Here is a 21,997-nt window from a genome sequence, read left to right as displayed (position 1 = left end):
TCAACACCAACTGTTGGTAAAGACATGAGAAAACTGAGCTCTCATACCCTGCTGGTGGGAGTGTAAATTAGCACAATCACTTTGGAAAGCAATTTGGCTGTAGATAACGAAATTTTAAATGTGCATACCCAATGACTTAGCAATTCTAGATTAGAGAAATGCTTGCTCATATGTACCAGAGGATCCAAGTTGTTCACTGTAACATTTGTTGCAATGGAGAAAAATTAAAAACAACTTACGCCCTTCAACAGGGAATGGGTGAATAAATTGTGATATTTTCATACATTTACTCTAATAATAAAAATAAAAATGAGTTAATTATGCCTGTGTGTCTAGTGGACATGAATGTATCTCAAAAAATGCAATCTTGAATAGAAAAGGAGAAGACAGTAAGTTGTTAAAAAGTATTAAGTATGAAATCATTGTGTAAAAAAACATTTTAAACAGCAACTACCTATATTATATATGGATACATTTCATAATAAACATAGACATTAGGGCCTGCAAAATTCATATTGGTGATTGCCTCTAAGGATGATAATGGAAGAAAAAAGAAATCCAACCTTATCTGTAATGTTCTAAACCTTTTTCAAAAATCAATCGTGTGATGAATACATATTAACAATTCTAGCTGGGGAGGACTTCAGAGCATCTGTGCTATTAAAAAAGTAAGCAGCAGGAGGAAGGGAGTGATTATTTTTCTTTCTGTTCTCAGATTATAGAAGGCACTTAATCACTGCTGGTTCTCCTCTCACATATATTGAAACCCAGGGTATTTCCAGGATAGAGGGAAATACATCATAGCAGTAGACCTTAGGCATCGCACAGACACACACAGACACACACGCACACTGCTTGTGCACCACTATAGTGCTAAGTTGTCACAAGTCATAGAGCTAAGGTTCTTCCAAGGCTAGAAGGATGTTACCTTGTTCCTTCAATCTGGGATCCTTTGCATGTCTGCTTGACCTGCTTACACCAACACTGTCCAAGGCAGATCACCACTTCAAATCACCTACTTACCTGTCTTCTGTAGTCTACTTGAATGCTCTTCAGACCTTCAATGAACATTTCATGAATTTACCAGGCTCTCTAGTAGGTATTTTAGATATATTTTATCTCTCTTAACCCTCAAAGATAGATCTGAGTGGTCAGTATTTTAACCTCATTTTATAGGTAGGAAAATCACAACACACACAATTAGATTGTTTTAGCCAAAGTCACAGCTTATAATTGGTGTGAAGGAGTCCAAACCTAGGTTTGAATGACCCCAAAGTGTAGCTCTGTAAAGAGACCTGGGAATACACACGCTGAATCAGCTTCCTCAGCCACCACTTCATTCAGAGCTTCGAACCAGACATCACGGAAAGAATAAAAAAGAAGTAAAATGCGGTCTCTGTTGCAGAACAGTTTGGGATCCAGTGGGCTTACCTCATCCAGGATATAAGAACCCTCTATATACTGGGAGGCTATAATTAAGGCATCTTATAGCCCCCTTCAGGCTGAAAAAGTCTGCTGCCTTTTATCTTTTCATATACAACTTATGTTCCAGGCCTTTGCAGTCCCCACCAGATTCCCACATCCATTTTGGATTTGGGAGCCAAGAATTGATCACAGCCCTGCAGTGAGGGAAAGACCTGTACTGCCTGACTCCAGCCAAAGGTTCTCATTTGTGATGTAAGGGAATCCCCTTCTTGGTCCAGCCTGGAGGTCTCAGTGCAATTAGCGTTTGCAAGTTGCAAGAAGTCACACCTAAAGCCTCCCTGTTGACGGCCAAGCACTGATGAATTTTTCGGATGTGCTGGATTATTTTCCCTCATGTATCCACATGCAGTGTCTGCTGAGCTCATCTGTAACAGGAAGTGGGATCAGTGAAAACACCAGGAGAGAGGGTAGAGAATGTGTCCTCTGAGCATAACTGGAAGAGTAAAACTCAATTTTTGGATGTGTTCTGTCTACTAAAACTTTGAGTTTAAGGAAGGTTGGGTTTTTTTTTTCCCCCTTTCCTGCATTGACCACCACCATACTTGGAAAAAAAAAAACCAACCCTTCATCTCCGTGAACCACAGGAGCAATTCATTATAGAGTACCCTGGAGAAAGATTAATGATATGTCCTTTAAAAAAAAACATGGCAGGGAGTTGGCCTCAGTGCCAGTTTCGTAAGGGGCAATCATCTTGGCTTCTCCTGCCTGCCCAACCTGTGTGGTGGGTGGCAGGAGGGGTTTGGGGCGGTAGTGAGGCTCCTGTGGTTGCTGGAATGTAGTGACTGGAGGCCACTCTGGATGTCAATGCCAGCTTACATCTGCAGAGTCAGCAGGAAGGGGAAAGAACTGGGCAAAAAATACATTGAGATGTTTAAGCTGTAAGAATCCTCAGGGATCTTCTGATCCATAGGCCTCCAAACCTGCAGAATAGCAGAGTCACCTGCGAAACTTCTGGAAATACTGATTCCTGGAGTACACACCAGACCTACTGAATTATAGATGCATGCTGGGGAACCGCTGTTGAGTCTGATACTCTTGTGATACAGCTGGAGAAGCTAAAGGTAAAGAGGGAGGATGATTTGCCCATCCTCAATGGCAATGTGGGTCAGAAGCCAGAATTCCCTGGCTGAAGCCTCTATTCGGTCTAAACCCATTGCCTCTACTTTCTCTACATTTCCAGTCTCAAGGAGTGGTCCCGCCAACCACCCAGAACCCAAATCAGACACTTGGAAATTAGAATCATTCTCTTTCACCCTCCACATGAAACTCAGGCCCAGTATTTCCAATTTTCCTAATTAATTTTGACTGTAGAGGTCCCTTACCCCTTTTCCCATGTACTTCCCCCGTTCAACCACCACCGTCTCTCACACAAACTACTGCAGTAGCCTCCTAACTGGTATCTCGGCCTCTGGTTTGCCCACCCTATCCATTCTGTACTGAAGCCAAAGAAGATCTTCGTAAAGCATTAAAGTATGACTCTGATCTTGTCAGTCCCTACATGATCTTTCAATGGCTTCCAGAGAATTAAGATTTTAAGACTTTACCAACCTTTCATAATTGACCTCATTTTTTTGCTATTCTCCAACTACCACCTCTCATCTCCTGGCACACAAAACTTCTATTTAATTACCTTTATGTGCCATGAATTCCCTCTATTGAATGTGTTTACTCTCTCTTAATCTCTCTCTCTCTCTCTCTCTCTCACACACACACACACACACACACACACACACACACACAGGCCCACACACATATTCACCACATCTTTATTCTATAGGACTTAAACTCTATGTCCTCTATGAGAAGTCTTCCTCCATCCCAGCCATCTGACTTTTTCTCTTTGCCTCTATAGCATTCCGTGATTTCCCTCATTAAACCTTTACCAGGGAATTATCAGATTATATTAAAAATGTTTCATGTTAATTGTTTCCATTTCTCTCTATGGTGTGAGGCTCCCTAGCACAGAAGTTCATTTCTCTATTCTAAGAATGAAACACATGACCTGGCATTGTAGGGACTTAAAAGTATTTGTTTGATAAATCATATTTTCCTGAAATAAGTTGATGAAACTATTTGTTTTAAGTTTATTTATTTGTTTTGAGAGAGAGACAGAAAGAGTGAGCAAGAGGGGGTAGAGAGAGAGAGGGGGAGAGAGAATCCCAAGCAGGCTCTGCACTGTCAGCTCAGAGCCCAACATGGGGTTCAGATTCATGAGCTATGAGATCACAACCTGAGCCAAAATCGAGTTGGATGCTTAACTGACTGAGCCACCCAGGCACCCTGATGGACCTCATTTTTTTTTTTTTTTAACGTTTATTTATTTTGGAGACAGAGAGAGACAGAGCATGAACGGGGGAGGGTCAGAGAGAGAGGGAGACACAGAATCTGAAACAGGCTCCAGGCTCCAAGCTGTCAGCACAGAGCCCGACACGGGGCTCGAACTCACGGATCGCGAGATTATGACCTGAGCCGAAGTCAGCCGCTTAACCGACTGAGCCACCCAGGCGCCCCTGGACCTCATTTTTAATTACTCCTCATGCAGGTTGTTAGTAACCCAGCCAACCTTTGGCCACTGAACTGGTCAGTGCAACCAGATCTGCTATTCCTAGCTGCCCAGTGTTCTATCCGCTAGATCGCAGGTTTACAAGCAATGCACTAGAATTGGACAAATAATACCTCCCACTTGACTAGACACTCTACATATATGTGATTATTGAATCCTTACAAACATCTTAAGAGGGAAGTGTTATTGTGTTTATTTTACATTTGAAGAAATGGGCTCAGGGAAAATATACCTAAGACTACATAGCCACTGTAGAGCAGAGCGAAGATTCCAGTCAGATCTGTACGTCTTCAAAGAATGCATATTACCAGTTGGTATCACGCCTTTCTGGCTAGCATATGTCTGGTCATAGGCAAGATCAGAAAACAAAAGATAACCTCAATAGGTGAGCCAACATATCATCCACCCTAGAGGTTTCCAAAAGATTTGGCCTAAAGCTCCAATGGGTTTTCTTCTGTCTGGTGCCTAGGTCCTATTGGGCAGGTATGTGTAGAGGGAGGGGACATGTGAGTTCAAGCCAGTACATTTCTCTTGCAGAGATCAGCTTATATAGGTAGTTAATTGGTAATGAGGATCTTAAGCAGCTCGGCTTTTGAGAGTAACAGCTTAAGCTATGTACCCGTTCAGTGATGAAGAAGGAAAAGGTTGTTTTCTTTTCTCTAATTATTATTTGTTTCTATTTTAAGATTTGTTTTCATTCCAGTTAGTTAAGATACAGTGTTATATTAGTTTCAGGTGTACAACATAGTGATTCAGCATTTCCAGTGCTTATCACAAGTGCACTCCTTAATCCCCATCACCTATTTACCCATACCTCGCTCCTCTCTGGTAAATGTCAATTTGTTCTCTATAATCAAGAGTCTGTTTCTTGCTTTGTCTCTCTGTCTGTGTCTTATTTTTTTCCCCTTTGCTTATTTGTTTTGCTTCTTAAATTCCAGATATAAGTGAAATAATATGATATTTGTCTTTCTCTGCCTGACTTACTTCACTTAGCATGATACTCTCTAGCTCCATCCATGTCATTGCAAGTGGCAAGATTTCATTCTTTTTTATGGCTGAATAATACTCCATTATGTACACCACATCTTCTTTATCCATTCATCAATTTATGGACACTTGGGATGCTTCCATGGTTGGGCTATTTTAAATAATGTTGCTATAAACATAGGGGTACATGTATCCCCTTGAATTAGTATTTTTTGTATTATTTGGGTAAATATCCATTAGTGTGATTGCTGGATCATAGGGTAGTTCTATGTTTAACTTTTAAAAAAAATTTTTTTTAACGTTTATTTATTTTTGAGACAGAGAGAGACAGAGCATCAGGGGAGGGTCAGAGAGAGAGGGAGACACAGAATCTGAAACAGGCTCCAGGCTCTGAGCAGTCAGTACAGAGCCCAACGCGGGGCTCGAACTCACGAACCGCGAGATCGTGACCTGAGCTGAAGTCGGACGCTTAACTGACTGAGCCACCCAGGCGCCCCTATGTTTAACTTTTTGAAGAACCTCCATACTGTTATCCACAGTGGCTGCACCAGTTTGCATTGGGCGATGGTTATTTTCAACTGCAATTCACATGATCCTTTATAGTCTCTCTCTTTTCTGCTGTTGGTTTCCTCCCCACACATAGCCAAATAACATGTAGCAGAGATTCTCCATACTCAATATATAAATATAATTTAAAGTTACAATTCTAGTCATAAATTTGTCAGTTCCTTGCCTTGTGACCTTCGGTGAGAAAAGGAAATTAACTTTTTCCTTCTTGGTTCTTTTAAAAATTAAAAATACTGAGAACTGAGGATCATAGAGGGAAATAATTCTTTCACGCATGAGATGTAAGGATTTGGTGCAACCCTTCTGGGGGGTGACTTGATAACACCTAGAAAAATATAGACAAGTATGTACACTTTGACTTAGCAATTCTACTTCTGGGACTTTCTTAAGGCAAGGATCATCAAACTGTGGTTCATAGGCTAATCTGGCCTCCTTTTGTAAACTTTTTAGAATGTAGCCACCCACCCGTTCTGTTACATATCACCTGTGGCTGCTTGTGTGCTCCAAGGGCAGAGTTGAATAAATACAACAGAGACCATGTGGCTCTCCAACCCCAAAAATTATGTGGACCTTTACAAAAGACATTTGCTAATGCTTGCTATAGAGTTATGAAAATGTCACTGGTTCACGGCTGATTTGGATCTCTTGTATGGGTGTATGGGTCACTCTTCAAAGGATAGAGCTTCTACTTCCTTAGCCCCAAGCCTGTAGCTGTAATGTCTCTAGGTTTTCAGACCCAGAGATCACCAAGCTCTGCTTTTCCAGCTCCATCTGGAGCCAAGCACCAAACCCTTCCAGGTGTGCTGTGTCCAAAATAGCGGCTCAGTCATCTGCTCTCCAGTTATGCAAACTTCTTCTCTATTCTGCAACTTCTCACAGGAGTCTTGTTTGTTTCTCCCACGTAAATACGCAGAAATAAAAGTGCTCATTCCCCTTCCTTCCCCGAACTCTTTGAGACAATCCAGATCACCATAACAGAGAAGAACAAGATTTGCCAAGCTCATTTTTCCTATCAAGGAGCACCAATTGCCTCTGGTGGCAGACGTCTCCTTCCATTTTGGGAAAAGGAGTCACAGTCTTGTCTCAAAAGTGAATAATTCTTCCAAAAATGACCATGGTAGCTTCTGTATTTTTTTACCAGAAGAAAACAAAAAGTTAAATATTTAACATGGCACCCTGATATATATGTATTCACTTTACAATTGAAAAAGCAATAGGGCTAGTAAAAAATAAGAAGAAAAGGTCTAGTTCATAGGTGGTTTTAGGACCCCATTAAGATCATGCCAACAACTAGCTTTTGTAAACTCTAACATACTTCATAGACATAAAGTGGAATTATTATTAACAAAATTTGATATTCCAAAACAGTAAGTGGGGATTATTACTCATATTGCAAAAGTTATCTATATAACATGCCATAAATTTATTTTCAAGGATTAATCTCACCCAAAGCAAATCCCACAAAAGGGATAAACCATACACATAAATAAATGTATATGTATGCAGCATTTCTCCCCAAAAGATAGCTTATGAAACTTTAATGAACCTCTAAAACAGACCTGTTCTTTTGAACACAGCCCTGCTCTCTAGGTACCCCAACTTGACTGAACTGGCCCACAGGGAATCTCAGAAATACCCCTTGAGTTCTACAGAATTAACAAAAAGAAGGAACTTCCATTTTTCTAAATTATGGAAAGTTGACCCTGGAGGAACACCTAGGCAACATTTTGAGCCTATTTCTCATTTTCTGGATCTGGAACTGACTACCAAAGGAAGAAAAATACTTGGCTCACAGCCACAGAAAGCTCATTTATGAAATTCAAATTTAGATCATCTGCCTCCAAAATTAGACTCTTCTCTACCCACTCTCCTCAATCCCACCCCCCCCCCCCAAAAATACTAGAAACATACCTGAGATATAAAGTGAGATCCACCTGGAGAAGGCACAGATCTTCTGTGCCTGACCCTCCTGAGAGCTTTAAAGAGACCAGTTCACCCTACACTAAGCGGGAGGCATCCAGCTGCTCAAAGAGCTGCCAGGCCCTCACACCATTCATCACTCCCTTCTGAACCACTTTCCAGACCTACGCTGGACTCTACTTCCTGACAAGTTGTATATCGTTTCCGTCTCTGAGCTCAGGGTTCATTTTTCTCCCATTTATGGCCCTGCTTTACCCTTTGGCAAAGCACTAACCATGCTTCTCCCACTTTGCCCAATCCAACCCAGTCTGTAAGCGTTGGCACACTCATTCCCTATGGGTGGCCCCAACAAGACCTTTACCTTCTGAGCAGGACTCTGGCAAGACTGAGAGCAACTCTCTCCTGCAAGACCATTTATCTACACTGTGCAAAGGAGAGGTGCAGGCTTTATTGCCTCACTCCCTAAGGGCACCCAGTTACTGAATTTTGCCCTCACAGCTAGAGAGGCACGCACACCATCCCAGAAGATGATTCATATGCATACACATAAATTCAGGCACCTCTTACTCTGCTGGCAGGACCTGCCCTCATACTAATAATTAATATCACTTGGCACTTACAAAAGATCCTTCAGCTTTGAAATTGCCTCACAAGCACATATTAATTGACCAGACTTGCCGGCTCCAAATATTTTCACTCTGCCTCCCAAGCCCCTGGGTATTTATCCACGCTACACCCATGCTGCCTACAGCAACATCAACTCTGTCTTGGGAAGCTGACAAGAGCTCGGGGATCCCAGCTTATCCCAGCTTTGTCTGGAGCCCCATAGATCCAGGCCATGTGACTCCCTCTAGCACATTCTCAAAGGAGCACAGTTTCCAGGAGTTTCAGAGACACGGAGACAATATTCATAGAATTTTAAATTCAGAAATATTAGGACTCAAAATCCAGAACACCCACTGAGAAAAATACCTACTTCTGAGCCACAAGTGTTCCATAGGTAAAACAGAGATAGTAATACCTGAATGGGCTGTTACTAGGATGAAAGATGAAGAATCTGATGGTTTCAGGGTGATACCCAGCACATAAGAGGTCACACTGATCATGTAATATTTTATGTGTTACTCTGGTCTAATTGCTACCATCAGTTTGAAGATGAACAAACTGGGGCGCCTGGGTGGCTCAGTCGGTTAAGTGTCTGACTTTGGCTCAGGTCATGACCTCATGGTTCCCGGGTTCAAGCCCTGTGTCAGGCTCAGTGCTGACAGCTCAGAGCCTAGAGTCTGCTTCAGATTCTGTGTGTGTCTCTCTCTGCCCCTCCCTGCTTACTCTCTGTCTCCTCTCAATAAACATTAAAAAAAAAAAAAAAAAGATGAAAAATCTGAGGCACAGAGAAATTTGAGTAACATGTGTTAGACCTCATGGAGAGTAACAGTTGTGGGGAGTTGGAATTGGAGCCTAGACAGCTTGGCTGCAGAGCCTGACCTCTGATGATCACACTTCCCCACCTTTGATAGTGGCACTGATGGGTCACCGTCACATGAAGAAGGGTAGGCAAACTCTTCTGAGTTAGGGATCCAGGTGAGGACATATCCTATTCTCTACTCCCCTATGTGTGATCTGTCAGTGGTTTTCTTGCATTTAGATCCACAAAAATCTTACATGGGTTTTATATTTTCTGGAAATAATAATAATAAACTATCAGAAAATTTGTACTTTTTTCCCCCTGTTTTCAATAGTTTGGGGCCATTTGCGGAAAGAGAAATTCTTGGAAATGGGCAATCTGAGTTGAGGCTGAGCTCCTCTCTGCTCTTCTCCTGCCCCTTTGGATGGAAACTGTTTTCTCACCTGTAAAAATAAGACCATATCATCTTAACTCAAGGGAGTGCTGGAAAGGAAAAAGATGATGTTAAAGTTCTCTGTCAACTCAGAGGTTTGAGAGTCCTTTACTGTGTTATTTGTGACAACTAACAGAGTGATTTACTGAGGCAAATGCCCACTTGGAAGAAGTAGACATAAGCATTTCATAAATTCTCAACCCCACAGGGTACTAGATTTACCCAAGCTCCCTGAAAAATGGTTCGATCTCTTTCTTCTCTTTGGCAGAAATATTACAGTTTTTAACTTCTTCAATTAACCTGTTTGGCAGCACTCATTATTGCCAGATCCCATGTGAGCCTACAAAAACATCAAGATGCATAAAACACAAACCCTGTGAGGGAATACTCCAGCACGTAATCGATGCAATGATGGCAGAATTGTTGCTTAGGAAATATAGTGATATTCTGTGAGGGGCATCAGGAGAGATTTCAAGCAGAAGGCAAACTCCGGGCTGGATTTTAATAATGGAATAGGTTGGACAGGGGTCAGGGGTGGTAGTGAGGGTCCAGAGCTGGGAAGGAGCTTCTGAGCAGAAAGAGCAGAGTATGGGAAGGTATGAGGTATGAAGCATCATGATGTGGTGGGGCAACTGCTATCCTTTCCATTTGATGGACCCAATTATGCCTGCGAGGGTGGGCACAGCCAGATCCAGAAGAGCCATGAATGCCAGAACTCAGGAGCTTGGGGTTACATTTCCTCCTGTATTCAGAATGTGCAGAGATGTTGCCTCTGGATCCTAGAAGTCACCTGTCCTCATACACCTGGTTTTCTGACAAGATACTCTCCCTTTGCGGAGTAACCCCCCTCAGGTCCTGAGTTGGTTCTGCCCTTCCCTTCCGTCCACCCCCACCCCCACCCACAAGGTACTGGAAGTGCTTAGGGCAGCAGAAAGTGGGAGCTGCTCCCTAGAGCAGTGGAAAAAATAAGCTGCTGAAAGGTTTATTTCCCTGCTCAGAATATTTTTACAAAGCAAATGCACAAGGCTTGTCACCACACACTCAACTATTTTTAGGCTTCCTGACCAGATCTTCTGGATAGGCCTTTGGGGACAATAAGTGGCGGCAGGGAGGTGGGAGTTGCTCTTGGCTTTGGGGAGTCTGGGTCTTCTGGGAGCTCTTGAATTTGGTTTGGCCAGAGAACATTTCTGGGGGAGGCAGCAGGGGTGAGGTGGAAGCAATTAGCCCCCTTGTCTGCTTACCCTATTCATCTTCTGTGACCAGCAGGAACTCCAACCCCTTGCCTTCCAAGGGCACAGGAGCCACTGGGAGAAATGAACCAGGGTTTCACCTCCCTCAATGCCACTGTGTAATGGATTCAGGCCACAGACAAGAGGGCCTTAATTGGTTTTGCACCATATGCTAGGCCTGGGTCATGACTCAGCCGAACAGATTCCTTTCTCTTCTCCCACACTGACCAAAGCTTTGGCCAGATGGGGCTGGTGGGCGGAAGGCTGAAAAGCCAGAAAGGGCAAAGCTGTGTGGGTGACAGGGCATTCTCAGAGTTTCCAACAATGATGTTTCTCAGCTCCTGAGGTCCCAAAGCCAGTCCACATACAAGGCCAAATGAAAACGCTCGAGGATTTGCTGGGAACTATGACTGACTTTGTCACATTTTTATCTAAATGGCAGTGAAGTGTGTGTTTGTAAAAGAAAAGAAGTAGCAGTACATTCTTCGTGCAAAGCAGGAGTCCTCAGATTGAATTGGTATCACGATTTCAATAACAGTTTCTCTGCATGTTTTAATAGGGCCTACCAGGTGGGTGTCGCCTTTGTGCCTCCAAGTAACCTGGTTCCTCCTCGTTTTACACACAAGATAACTTAATGGAAACATCTAAATGTTCCAGAGCAAATGTCAAGATGTGGATCTTCCGAATTCTAGACAAGATTTTGCAAATATGTATGGTACAAAGTATGCTGAAGTTTTTAAAAAATACACTTAGTGATAGAAATACAATGACTAAGATTTCTCTGAGACTCAAAAAGTGAAATAAGTTACTAAATGAAACAAAACCTGTAAGTGTCACAGCCAAGATTTCAAACTCAGTCTGTCTGGCACAAAATGTGTTTGGTGTGTGTGTGTGTGTGTGTGTGTGTGTGTGTGTGTGTCTGCGTGTTTTCCCACTTATCTATAGTGCTTTCCATTGTTATAGTGCTTTATTGTTGTTAACATTCAAATGGAATACTTTGTTCTCTGGCCTACTTTTGAAGACTGCAGGGATGTGGGGTGCTTACTTACTCTGAGTTTAGTTCTATCCAGCTTTTGCTTTTTATTCCTGTTCCCAGCTTCTGCCCCATGGCTCTGGCCATCTTGTCACCACTTCTCATGCTGCTCTTGCTTATTCTTGTCTTTTCCTCTTCCATTGCCCAAGCTCCACCCATACAAGTGTGTTGAGTGCACAGTATTCTGCAGTAACAGAAGGACATGATCACCTCTATGGTCACTTAAAGTCAAGGGCAGATACCACTATTCTGAGAGGTCATAGGCCATTACCGTCCTCAGAGCTATGTCTCTCTGTGTCCCTGACCCTGCCCACCACACTGCTTCTGGGTCCTCTTCTTTCAACCCTCTCCTCCTGTCCTCAGTTCTGGACCCCCAGTCAAGTCTACTTAGTATTTAGACATTTCAGCTAGATGGTGAAAATGACCTGACTTTTTTTTTTTTTTAATATTTATGTATGTATGTATGTATGTATGTATGTATGTATGTATTTATCGAGATAGAGGGAGAGGGAGAGAATTTCAAGCAGGCTCCACACTGCCATCACAGAACTGGATGTGGGGCTCAAACCCATGAACCATGAGATCATGACCTGAGCCAAAATCAAGAGTTGGACACTTAACTGAACCACCCAGGCATCCCAGAAAATGACCTGATGTTAGTAAGAAAACCACCTTAGGTTGATTTGCTGTGTTACCCCTCCACCCAGCTCCTTATCTCTAATCAGAAGGGAAACATTTCAATCTGTTGCTCCTTCTTAGGAACAAGAAAACCTTTTCAGGGGCCCCCCAAAAGCTTCACAATCTGGTCTCATGTCCACCCCAAATCAATGCCTGGCAAAGGGAATGGACAAAAAGTGACTAATAAGGATTTTCTTCTAGACCAAGAAGAAGGATCACCCTCCCTAAGCCTTATGGGGGAGGGGTAACATCTGAAAAGATCAGAGCTGTAGGTGCAAGAAAATGAGGAGGATGCATTTAGTCGACCTGTATTCATCATTAGCTTCTGTACAATCCATACATCTTTTTTTTTTTTTTTTTAGAAAATTTATTTCTCATTTACTCCAAGGGTCTGATGTAGGCATGGTGGCTCTCTTAGATGGCTCTTCCCCACACAGTGATTCAGGAATCCTGACCCTTTCCATCCTATGTTTTTGCCAACACAAAGCCTGTCCTTCCAACTGCAGGGATGATGGACTGAGGGGAGGCACACTTGAGACTTGACCACTTCCCTTGACAGCGACCACATTACTTCCACTCATATTTCATTGGTCAAAATGAGTCACATGGTCTACCCCAGTGCAAAGGAAGCTGGAAAGCGTCAAGGAGAACATGAGTATCAGCAACACTAGCAAATTATGGCACAGTGTGCAATTCACAAAACTTTGAGTATGTTTCATTCAGTAAGAGGGTAATCTAATGCAAGTCTCCACTCTTAACAAAACAAAAGCCAGTTAAGAGGTCTGACATTATAATCTCTTCTTAAATCTGCAACAGTTCCATACCATCTTTTTAGGTCAGGTTCAATGTATATTACCTGTGCTTCTTTCCTGGCCCAAGTCCACTCCTCCAGCATTTAGTTAAAACATAAATTATTGTGTGGCAAACAGAGATCTTTTTTTTTTCCATTACCCAAAGAAAACATCAAGAATTAAAGCTTCTTTTCTTTGTTACCCTCCCATTCCCTTTATCTGCTTTGATTTAACATCCTTATATAAATTACACACTAATAGATCTTAGTTTCAGAATCCCATTTCTCTAAGTTAAAAAAAAAAATCCTCCATGCTGCCTTTTTTTCTATCAAAACTCTTCTTCCTCATCATTATCTCTGTTTTGGAAGACATACAAAATACACACCATAGCTTTGTGGTCTGGGTCTCCTTGACTGAGGCCTGCTGAGAGAAAGCTAAAAATGAGGAAATTTGAATGGTTTCCAGTTGAATTCTATGGTTTTCTTCCTGTGTTAGCCTTTGCCTCCAGAAAATTCTGGGGAAATTTGGTGTGTGCCATGGCTGACAAGAAATTAAAGGTTCCAATTCTGTTCCCCACTAGACAGCAGGCCTTGTTGCTTAGCCATAGTTAGTGGAGAGGAACACGTCCCTTTAATTAGTTTGAAGACCCAAAGACATTATCAAGCTCGGAGACCAAGAACTGGAGATACGAAAATTGTAACAAACAGTTTTTGATTCAAATGAGTTTTCCTTTAGTGGATTTTTGAATTTTCCAAAATGCCATTTTTGATACTTCCCTGTCATAATAGAAGTTACCATTTATTTCCATGAAAAGAGCACAGGCCCTAATGTCAGGCTGAAGTTAATTAGGAGAACCACATTTGTAGCCAGCTTTGCTATGACTAGCTCTGGGACCTTGAGATGAATAGTCCCGTCTCTGAGTCTGCTCCCTCACTAAAAATTAGATGAATTTAGGGTCCCATCCAATGTAAGGGGCTGTGTCTCATTTACCTTTGTGTCCTAGAACTTGGCACATGGCCTAATTTTCAATAGTATAATTAATCATTATAAAATGATTAATTAATGAAATTGTATCAGTCTGCCCAGGTTACGATAATAAAATATCACAAGTTGGGTGGCTTAAACAACAGAAATTTATTTTCTCACAATTCTGGAGGCTAGGAATACAGATTAAGGTGTCATTAGGGTTATTTCTGGGGGCGGGGGGGGGGGGCTTTCTTCACGGCTTGCAGATAGCCACCTTCTCACAATGTCCTTACATGACCTCTTCTCTTTGCATGCACAGAGAGAGAAAGAAAAAGTTCTCAGGTGTCTCTTCCCTTGTTATAAGGATACCAGTTATCAGAGCCCACCCTTATGACCTTATTTAGCCCTAACAGCTTTCCTACAAATATAATCACATTGAGGGTAGGTCTTCAACATATGAATTTGAAAGTGAAAGGAAGACACATTTCAGTCCTTAACAGAGATCTATGGGTTTCTCTCTTTATACCTTCTAATGGAGAAAAACTATCTTAATGCATTACATTTCTATAATTATAGGCTTCACAATCTACTCTCATGATTTCTTACTGTCAGCATTGCCGAATGTAAAGAATTGTCACTGCAATTAAATCAGAAATATTTGGACAATTGAGCTTTAAAGACAAACTTAATGCAATTTTCACTGTGGAGAGGGTCTCCAGTTTCTGCTAGCCTCCAAGTACGATAAACCTCTCTCACAAGAAGTTTGTTACAGAACTTGAAAGTAGACACCTTAGTGTAAATGCTGACAAAACAGTTTTTATATGCTTGAAATAATGCATCTTAAAATATGTAGAAGTGTTTCTTTGATACCTGCAATTGAATTATGAAAGTTTGTAATGACCTTGGGACTTAACTGAAATTGAAATGTGCAACAATTGAAATTGATGCAGGAGGACCTTATGTTTGTCCAGATCTTTTCACCTCCTATTCAGGTGTAGGTTTCAAGACACAACTAATGTTGCATAAAAAGGAGGAGAAAGAGAGTGTGGTATGTGTGTATGTGAGAGAGACAGAGGCAGAGAGAGACATAGATGAGACAGCAGCAAAGTCCATTATTCATCCTATTGTGAAGACTACCTGTGAAATTTAAATGCAGGTCTCATGTTCTTAGAAAGCTATTCTGATATTGATCAAAGTTGCTTGTATCACTTGTATTGAGGAATTATTTAAATGCAATTGAGAGCTACAGGTGCAAAATGGGATAGAAGACCTATCTTCACTATCAAATGAAGGTGATGAAGGTAATCGTATTAATATAAAATATATAATTATTGTATTGGGATTTTAATGTAATATACTCTAATCTTTAACATTTATATAATAGTAATTCAGTTTCTTTTTTTTAATTTTTTAATGTTTATTTTTGAGACAATGCGAGAGACAGAGTGCAAGCAGCGGGGGGGCAGACAGAGGGAGACACAGAATCTGAAGCGGGCTCCAGGCTCTGAGCTGTCAGCCCAGAGCCGGACACGGGGCTCAAACTCATGAACCCTGAGATTGTGACCTGAGCCGAAGTCAGACGCTTAACCAACTGAGCCACTCAGGCACCCCAGTAATTCAGTTTCTTATTACCATGACAAATCCTATTTGAGAACTGGCTGCATTTACTGAAAGTCTACCACATATTACATGCATTTCATATGTCATTAGGGACCCTAGCTGAATCTGCTCTCCAATTATTTTGTAATAATTGTAATAATAAGTAATGATAAATGCATTACTTTTCAAGTTCATCTAAAAGTAGACCTTCAAATTCACTTTTGAGGGCTGATTGTGCCTTTGTCTGTGGGGGGGCAGAAGGAGATCCAATATGTTAATGAACATTTTGTTTCTCAAAGATAAGGTCAAATCCCATTTTATTTCAATACTACAAAATACTAGTAGACTGTTCTTTGCATAATAGCATGCAGTTGACCATCGTTGTGGATAGATGTGTAGCCCTACAGATTATTTCTCCTATCATGAAATTCATTGTGTAATTTTCCTTTCTTTGGAGCTTCAGATGAGTTCTGGACTAAAGGCAGGGAGAATCATGCCAGCAGTAATAGACCCTCATATGACGATTCCTTGGGCCAAATAGTTTATTAATTGTTTTGCACATTTTAACCCAATTAATCCTTGCAGCAGCTTTATGAGACAAGCACTATTATTATCCTTGCTTTACGGAGGAATAAATGAAGACACAAAAAAGCAACCTGCCTAGGGTCACAGAGCTAGTAAGTAATAGAACCTGGATTCAGATTCTGAGGTCTTGGGGAGGGAGCACTCTCACTGGGAAGAGATTAGCTGGTTTTTGCATGACAGTGACCCATTGAGACTAAGAGAGCAGGTGGAGGGGGGTGGATGGGGGTAAAAAAAAAAAATACATATAGCCAATTGGGAAAACAGTTGAAGGGATTTCCAGTCATAAATGGTCTTGGGTAGGGTTTTAAATTGGCCCACATTTTACTAAAATCCATCCCAAGGCTGTGGCACATATTAATAAGATAGCAAAATTTATTCTTCTATGTATCAAGTGCTTAGCTTGTGCTAAGTTCTTTACTTATATTATCTCACTTATTCCTTGGAACAATGTAGAGATCCATTAAAGAAGAGTATCAGAGATCAATACGCAATGAAGAATGTAGGGTTTAGGCCTTAGGGCTTGGTGCAAGAGGAAAGAATCCAGCGAATTCAGACAAGGGTCTGAAAAGGGTTGGAAAGCTGTGAGGTGGAGAGAAGTGAAGATTCATGACGCAGGTTAGAAAGAGGTGAATGTGTTTTTGTCACACTCTGACAATGTGGATCTCGGTGGTCTTGATACATTTTAAGGACAGGACTGAACCTCCAAAGTTGATCATATGATCTGACCAAATGCTTCATGTCATGGTGGAATAGGTTTGGCTTACTTCATGGAGGGAGAAAATACTTCCAGGGACAGTTGTCACAAAAAGCATTGTTGTCAGCGTCAGCAGAGGTGACACTAGTCAATTTCGTTATATCACCACCTAAAACGGAGGCTTACTTTAAGCATCTTGAAAGAAAAGGCACAATGAAGGGAACATAAGATAACATCTATTTAAAATTAGGAAATTGAAACAAGGGTGGGAAGATCACAAGATTCTAAGAACTCTCTTTTTCATATCTTCATTAAGATAATAGCTCAATTTAATTTCATGCCAGAAAAAATCAGACTTTGTGGAAATTTTAAATTCTGATTCCAGAATATAATATACTTTAGATATCCATATGAATTAAAGCTAAAAGGATGGAATAATAAAATAGGAAGTTAACAAACTAACATCATGACACTCAAGTGATTTTTTTTTTTTTTACTGAACTATACTTCTTATACATATTTGAAAGGAGACAAATGTAACTGTTTTTCCCTCTGTGGGTATCATGTCTATACACACACACACACACACACACACACACACACATTCATTCATACACATAGGTACACTAAAATACATACTACTGAAAGTCAGAATCAGATCAACTAGGCCCCTGCCCTTAAGGGAAACAGGTAATGCTCTGGCATCCAAGGAGTTGCTAGACAAGAGGAAAGGGAGTGGGTAGGAACAACAACAGAAGGAAAAAGAAACACACACACACACACACACACACACACACACACACACACACACACCACCTCCTAATGGCAAAGCTTCCACTGCCACAACAATGTGCCAAGTTAGAATGTTTGGAGAACACTAGGCTTTAGATAATGAACCCATTGTATTTGCATCTCAGAACACCAGCCTTTCATGGGGTAACTTGAGCTCCCTAATTCTCCTTGTGTAGAAGAACATGAGCAACTCAGCATCATTTTAGACAGACTTGGGTTTCAGCCTGTCTTCCTGAGCCCCGCACTTTCCTGGGACACACAACTCCAAGTTCTATGAACTACCGCCTGTGTTGGTGAATGATCTGTGTTCCCGTCTTTGTTCATTTTACCCTGCTACATTCCTCTACATGACAAGCTCAGCAAACTGTTGCCAAATGGTTTTAAGTTTGCTATTCCTCTGTAACTCCTAGAGCCACGATCCACCTCCACCTTCCACGAGCTAGATGTCTTACATGAGTAGCAATAAGTAGGGGTCATTGCTACAGACCAGATACAGAAAGATGCCTCCAAAAACTCAGATACCGTATCACCTCTTCAGAATTCCACTAAAACAAAAATGCACATTTATTATTAATAAGGCACACAAGGCATTCTTGTCTAGCTCCTATTTATCTTTCCAGCCACGTCTCTTGCAACTCCCACATACATACATGCTATCTTCCAGCCAATCTGGGCAACTTACACTTTCCTGAATACATCACACCTTCATGTTTCCTCTCTCTTCACAAATATTACCTCTGTCTTTGGTGCTTCCTCCAGCCCATCACTCACCTGGTTAACACATATACTTCTCCAGTCCTTGGCTCAGGCATATCGCCTGTTCTTGGAAGTATTTGTTCACCACCTTGATTTTCATTCTTCCATGTTCTTCCACTTGCCTCCCCACCTCCACTATGGAAAACATCGATGATGGAATTTAGAATAGTAGACGCTCTATTATAAAATTCAAGTTTGATACCATTAATTCCCTTCTCTGTTTCTCCCCTAGCTTTGATGGACAGAATATGTCTCATTCATATATGAATCCCTAGGCTCTGGTATATGACTTGGCTCAGAGCTGGGACTCAATGCATGCTTGCCAAATTAATGGAAGAACAAGATGATATGTGAGAAATATGGTTGTGGAGACTGGAGAAGCTCCCAATTCTAATCAAGATGAATGTAATAGATCCTCTGAAATGAAACATAACCATATGTACTTCAAATCATTTACACCGTGTAGACAGGCTCACTTCCTCAAAAGCATAGATGTTTCTGTTATACTCCTCGTAGGTTTTTATGATCTAAATTTTCTTTCTAATCTCATCTCACACTCCACCTACCTGTCTCTCAGAAAAATTTTTAGTTAAACTGAATTTCTTTTAGTGTCTGGAATGCACCATCTTTGTGTTTCCTTCCAGCCTATGCGTGTGTTCCCCATTCTACCTAATGCTTCCTTTCCTCCATTATTTTTTGAAGTTTCACTGTGGACAAGGCTTTCTAGAGAATAGTAGCCTTATCCAGTGCTACAGACCAGAGTTGGTTTCATTTCCTCTATTTTCCTATAGAATCCCATTTTCTTCCATAATGTTATTCATCACACTGTATTATAATAGTGCATTTGTTGTGTTTTTTTTTTTTTAATATCCTCAACATCTAACAGAGGGCATGTCATATAACTGAAGGGTATGCAATATTTTCAGAAGGCTACATGATAAAAATAGGAAGGAAGAAAAGAAGGAAGAGTAACAGGATATTTCAATGGGATGCTGCCTCATTTTCAGCTAGGTCCCAAAAATGATAAGAGTCAAAGATTTAGAGATTTCAAAGTGAGATGCTTGCTCATCTATGTAGGGCTGGCAAAGGAGGTGACTTATAACCTACCTTAAAGGAATAAATGATTTAAGTTGGACATTAGAGAAGGATTGTCATAAAAGCATGCCTTGAGCCCTATCCCTACCTTCATCCCATGACAGGTATTAATCTTCCCTCCCCTCAGGCTAAGTGCATTTCAAGAATGCCTACACAATCAATCAAAGTGAAAATCAAAGTGCCTACACATTTTCCCTGTAGTGTGAGGGAACCTCAGGGGACTGGTGACTAACCAGACTGACATGCCCAAGAAATTTAAAGAAGTAGTTGGCCAAAGACGCTGAGTAGAGGAGATTGGGAAGTCATTGCACACTGACTAATGATGAGTCCAAAGAGCAAGCCAGCCAGGCAGGAGCCATCTGAACAGGCTTTTAATACAGGTACCGGGAGCAATGGTGAAAGCCCAGCAGAGATTGTGCAGAAGATGGTAACCTCCTAAGTGACTAGCTAGAGGAGATGCATTTGTACCTATCTTTCATGCTGGAGAGAGATCCCCAGAAAAGAGAAATGGGCAAAGAGAGCTCTTCAGAACACTTTATAAGAGAATTACCTTTAAACAACTGCCAAGGCCAGAGTGTTCTGATGCCAGCTCACAACAGTGCTAATCTCAAAACCTTTCCCTGTCCAGCTCACCTCTTCATCTCTGACTCAGTTTTTCTCTTGAAGGAATCAGAAACAGAATTTTCTACAAGGGGGAAATATAATTAAAAGTATAAAATGGTTGGGGTGTCTGGGTGGCTCAGTCAGTTAAGCAAGCATCTGACTCTTGATTTTGGCTCAGGCCATGATCTCACAGTTTGAGTTTGAGCCATGTATCTGACTCTGTGCTCACAGTGCGGAGCTTGCTTGGGATTCTCCCTCTCTCTCTCACTCTCTCCTCCTCCCCAACTCACTCTTTCTCTCTAAAATAAATAAATAAGCTTAAAAAAGTATAAAGTGGAGAAAAAGAATAAAAACAACTCATCAAAGAATACTCACATTTACACCCCATACCTGCTATGGGCTTCCTGAGCTGAGAATGGGGAAAGCTTAAATTTTAATGAGGTATATATATCATTTTAACTTCTAAAGGGGACTGGACATTTTGATTGTTCAAACAAAATTATATTATGGCTTAAAATGGTTAGAAGGCACATTTCTTCTAAGGTCGAACAGGTCAGCTATCTGGCTGCCAGGGATTTTCATCCAAGGGGGCAGAGATAGGAGAGAAAAAATACAGCTACTTTCTAAGTGCCCCCCACCTAATCTGCTCACGCGACATTCTAAGAACAGAAGAAAGGGGGGGGGGGGAGAAGTGTTTCGGCTTAGATGACATCTCATCAATGTGAACAATTGTGGTTTTGTTTGTTTGTTTGTTTTGTTTTGTTTTGGTAGTTTTGTCTCTACCTTGGAGAAGGGCAGCCAAGAAATCATGGCTCTTTTCACATTAGCCAGCAAGAGCCTTGAGTTGACCCATTTTCCATTGAATATCTTCTAATCATGTTCTCCCTAGTAAACATTTGCCCCCCCAACCCTGAAACCTTTCTATGTTCAGTGGAAAGAATCAGCTGACCAGCTATAATGAGCACTCAAGCCCATAGGCTAATCATAGGTCTTTCTGGGTGTGTGTGAGTGAAGTGCTGTTCTGCTTTAGACTTCAGTCACCTGCAGACATGTTGGGGATAAGTGTGCTCGGCTGATGGCTTCTAGGTACACTGACAAAATGGAACAGGCATAGAAAAGCTGGGCTAAGCTCCAGAACTCACTTGTTTCATCCCAGGGGGCATCTTTCTGAATCTTGATGGGTCTCCCTCTTATATGGGCTCTACCTTTAACGGCTCCCCCTTGCTGCTCACCTAAAATTTTTTCACAATCTGGTGTGTGTGTGTGTGTGTGTGTGTGTGTGTGTGTGTGTGTTTAAACTACTGCCTCTTTAAAGTCTCTCCTTTGGCAGGTACTTTGTGTGTTATCTCTTAGTTGAGCATTGCCACAATCTTATAAATTATATATCAGTGTCTGTTTTACAGATGAGGCAAAGGGTCAAGTAAACTTCTCTAAGAACTCAGTAAAGGATACAGCCAACAGTCAACCCTAAGTCCACTACATCCAGTTCTCTATCCTCCATGAATTGTCCCTTTTGGCAAAAAAAGAAGAAGGAAATTTTCTGAATTATAAAAAGCCCTCTTTTTTGAAGTCTGGGCTGTAGAAAACCTATACCCACCTAGTCATAAGGAATGGTCTCCCAGCCTGTCCATCCAGCTCTGCAACCTGTCAAAAAGCTATTTCAGCACTTGAATGGAAAGCTGTGAGAGCTGCAAGGTAGATCAGTTCCAATAGCCCATTTTCATTGTTCAGTGGAGAGCAGCTTCTAGAATCAGCTGAGGCTGGCAGGTTGCCCTTAACAAACAAACCCATAAGGCATTAGAGATGCCCAGGATAC

The 21,997-nt window shown here is 41.4% G+C and overlaps 1 long non-coding RNA gene across 1 annotated transcript; it reads right to left on the bottom strand.

The window, feature by feature from the left end:
* Positions 1–5,320: 5,320 nt before the first annotated feature.
* On the bottom strand, positions 5,321–7,950 carry LOC147575016 (uncharacterized). The gene is made up of 2 exons (XR_015243336.1): positions 7,514–7,950; positions 5,321–6,726 (listed from the first exon to the last, which is right to left on the bottom strand). It is a non-coding gene; the product is annotated as an uncharacterized LOC147575016 (long non-coding RNA).
* Positions 7,951–21,997: the final 14,047 nt, after the last annotated feature.

This window comes from Puma concolor, chromosome D4, assembly GCF_028749965.1.
Source record: "Puma concolor isolate L17-30 chromosome D4, mPumCon1.1.hap2, whole genome shotgun sequence".
Classification (NCBI taxonomy): Eukaryota; Metazoa; Chordata; class Mammalia; order Carnivora; family Felidae; genus Puma; species Puma concolor.
This window is presented reverse-complemented; position numbering and strand designations above follow the sequence as displayed.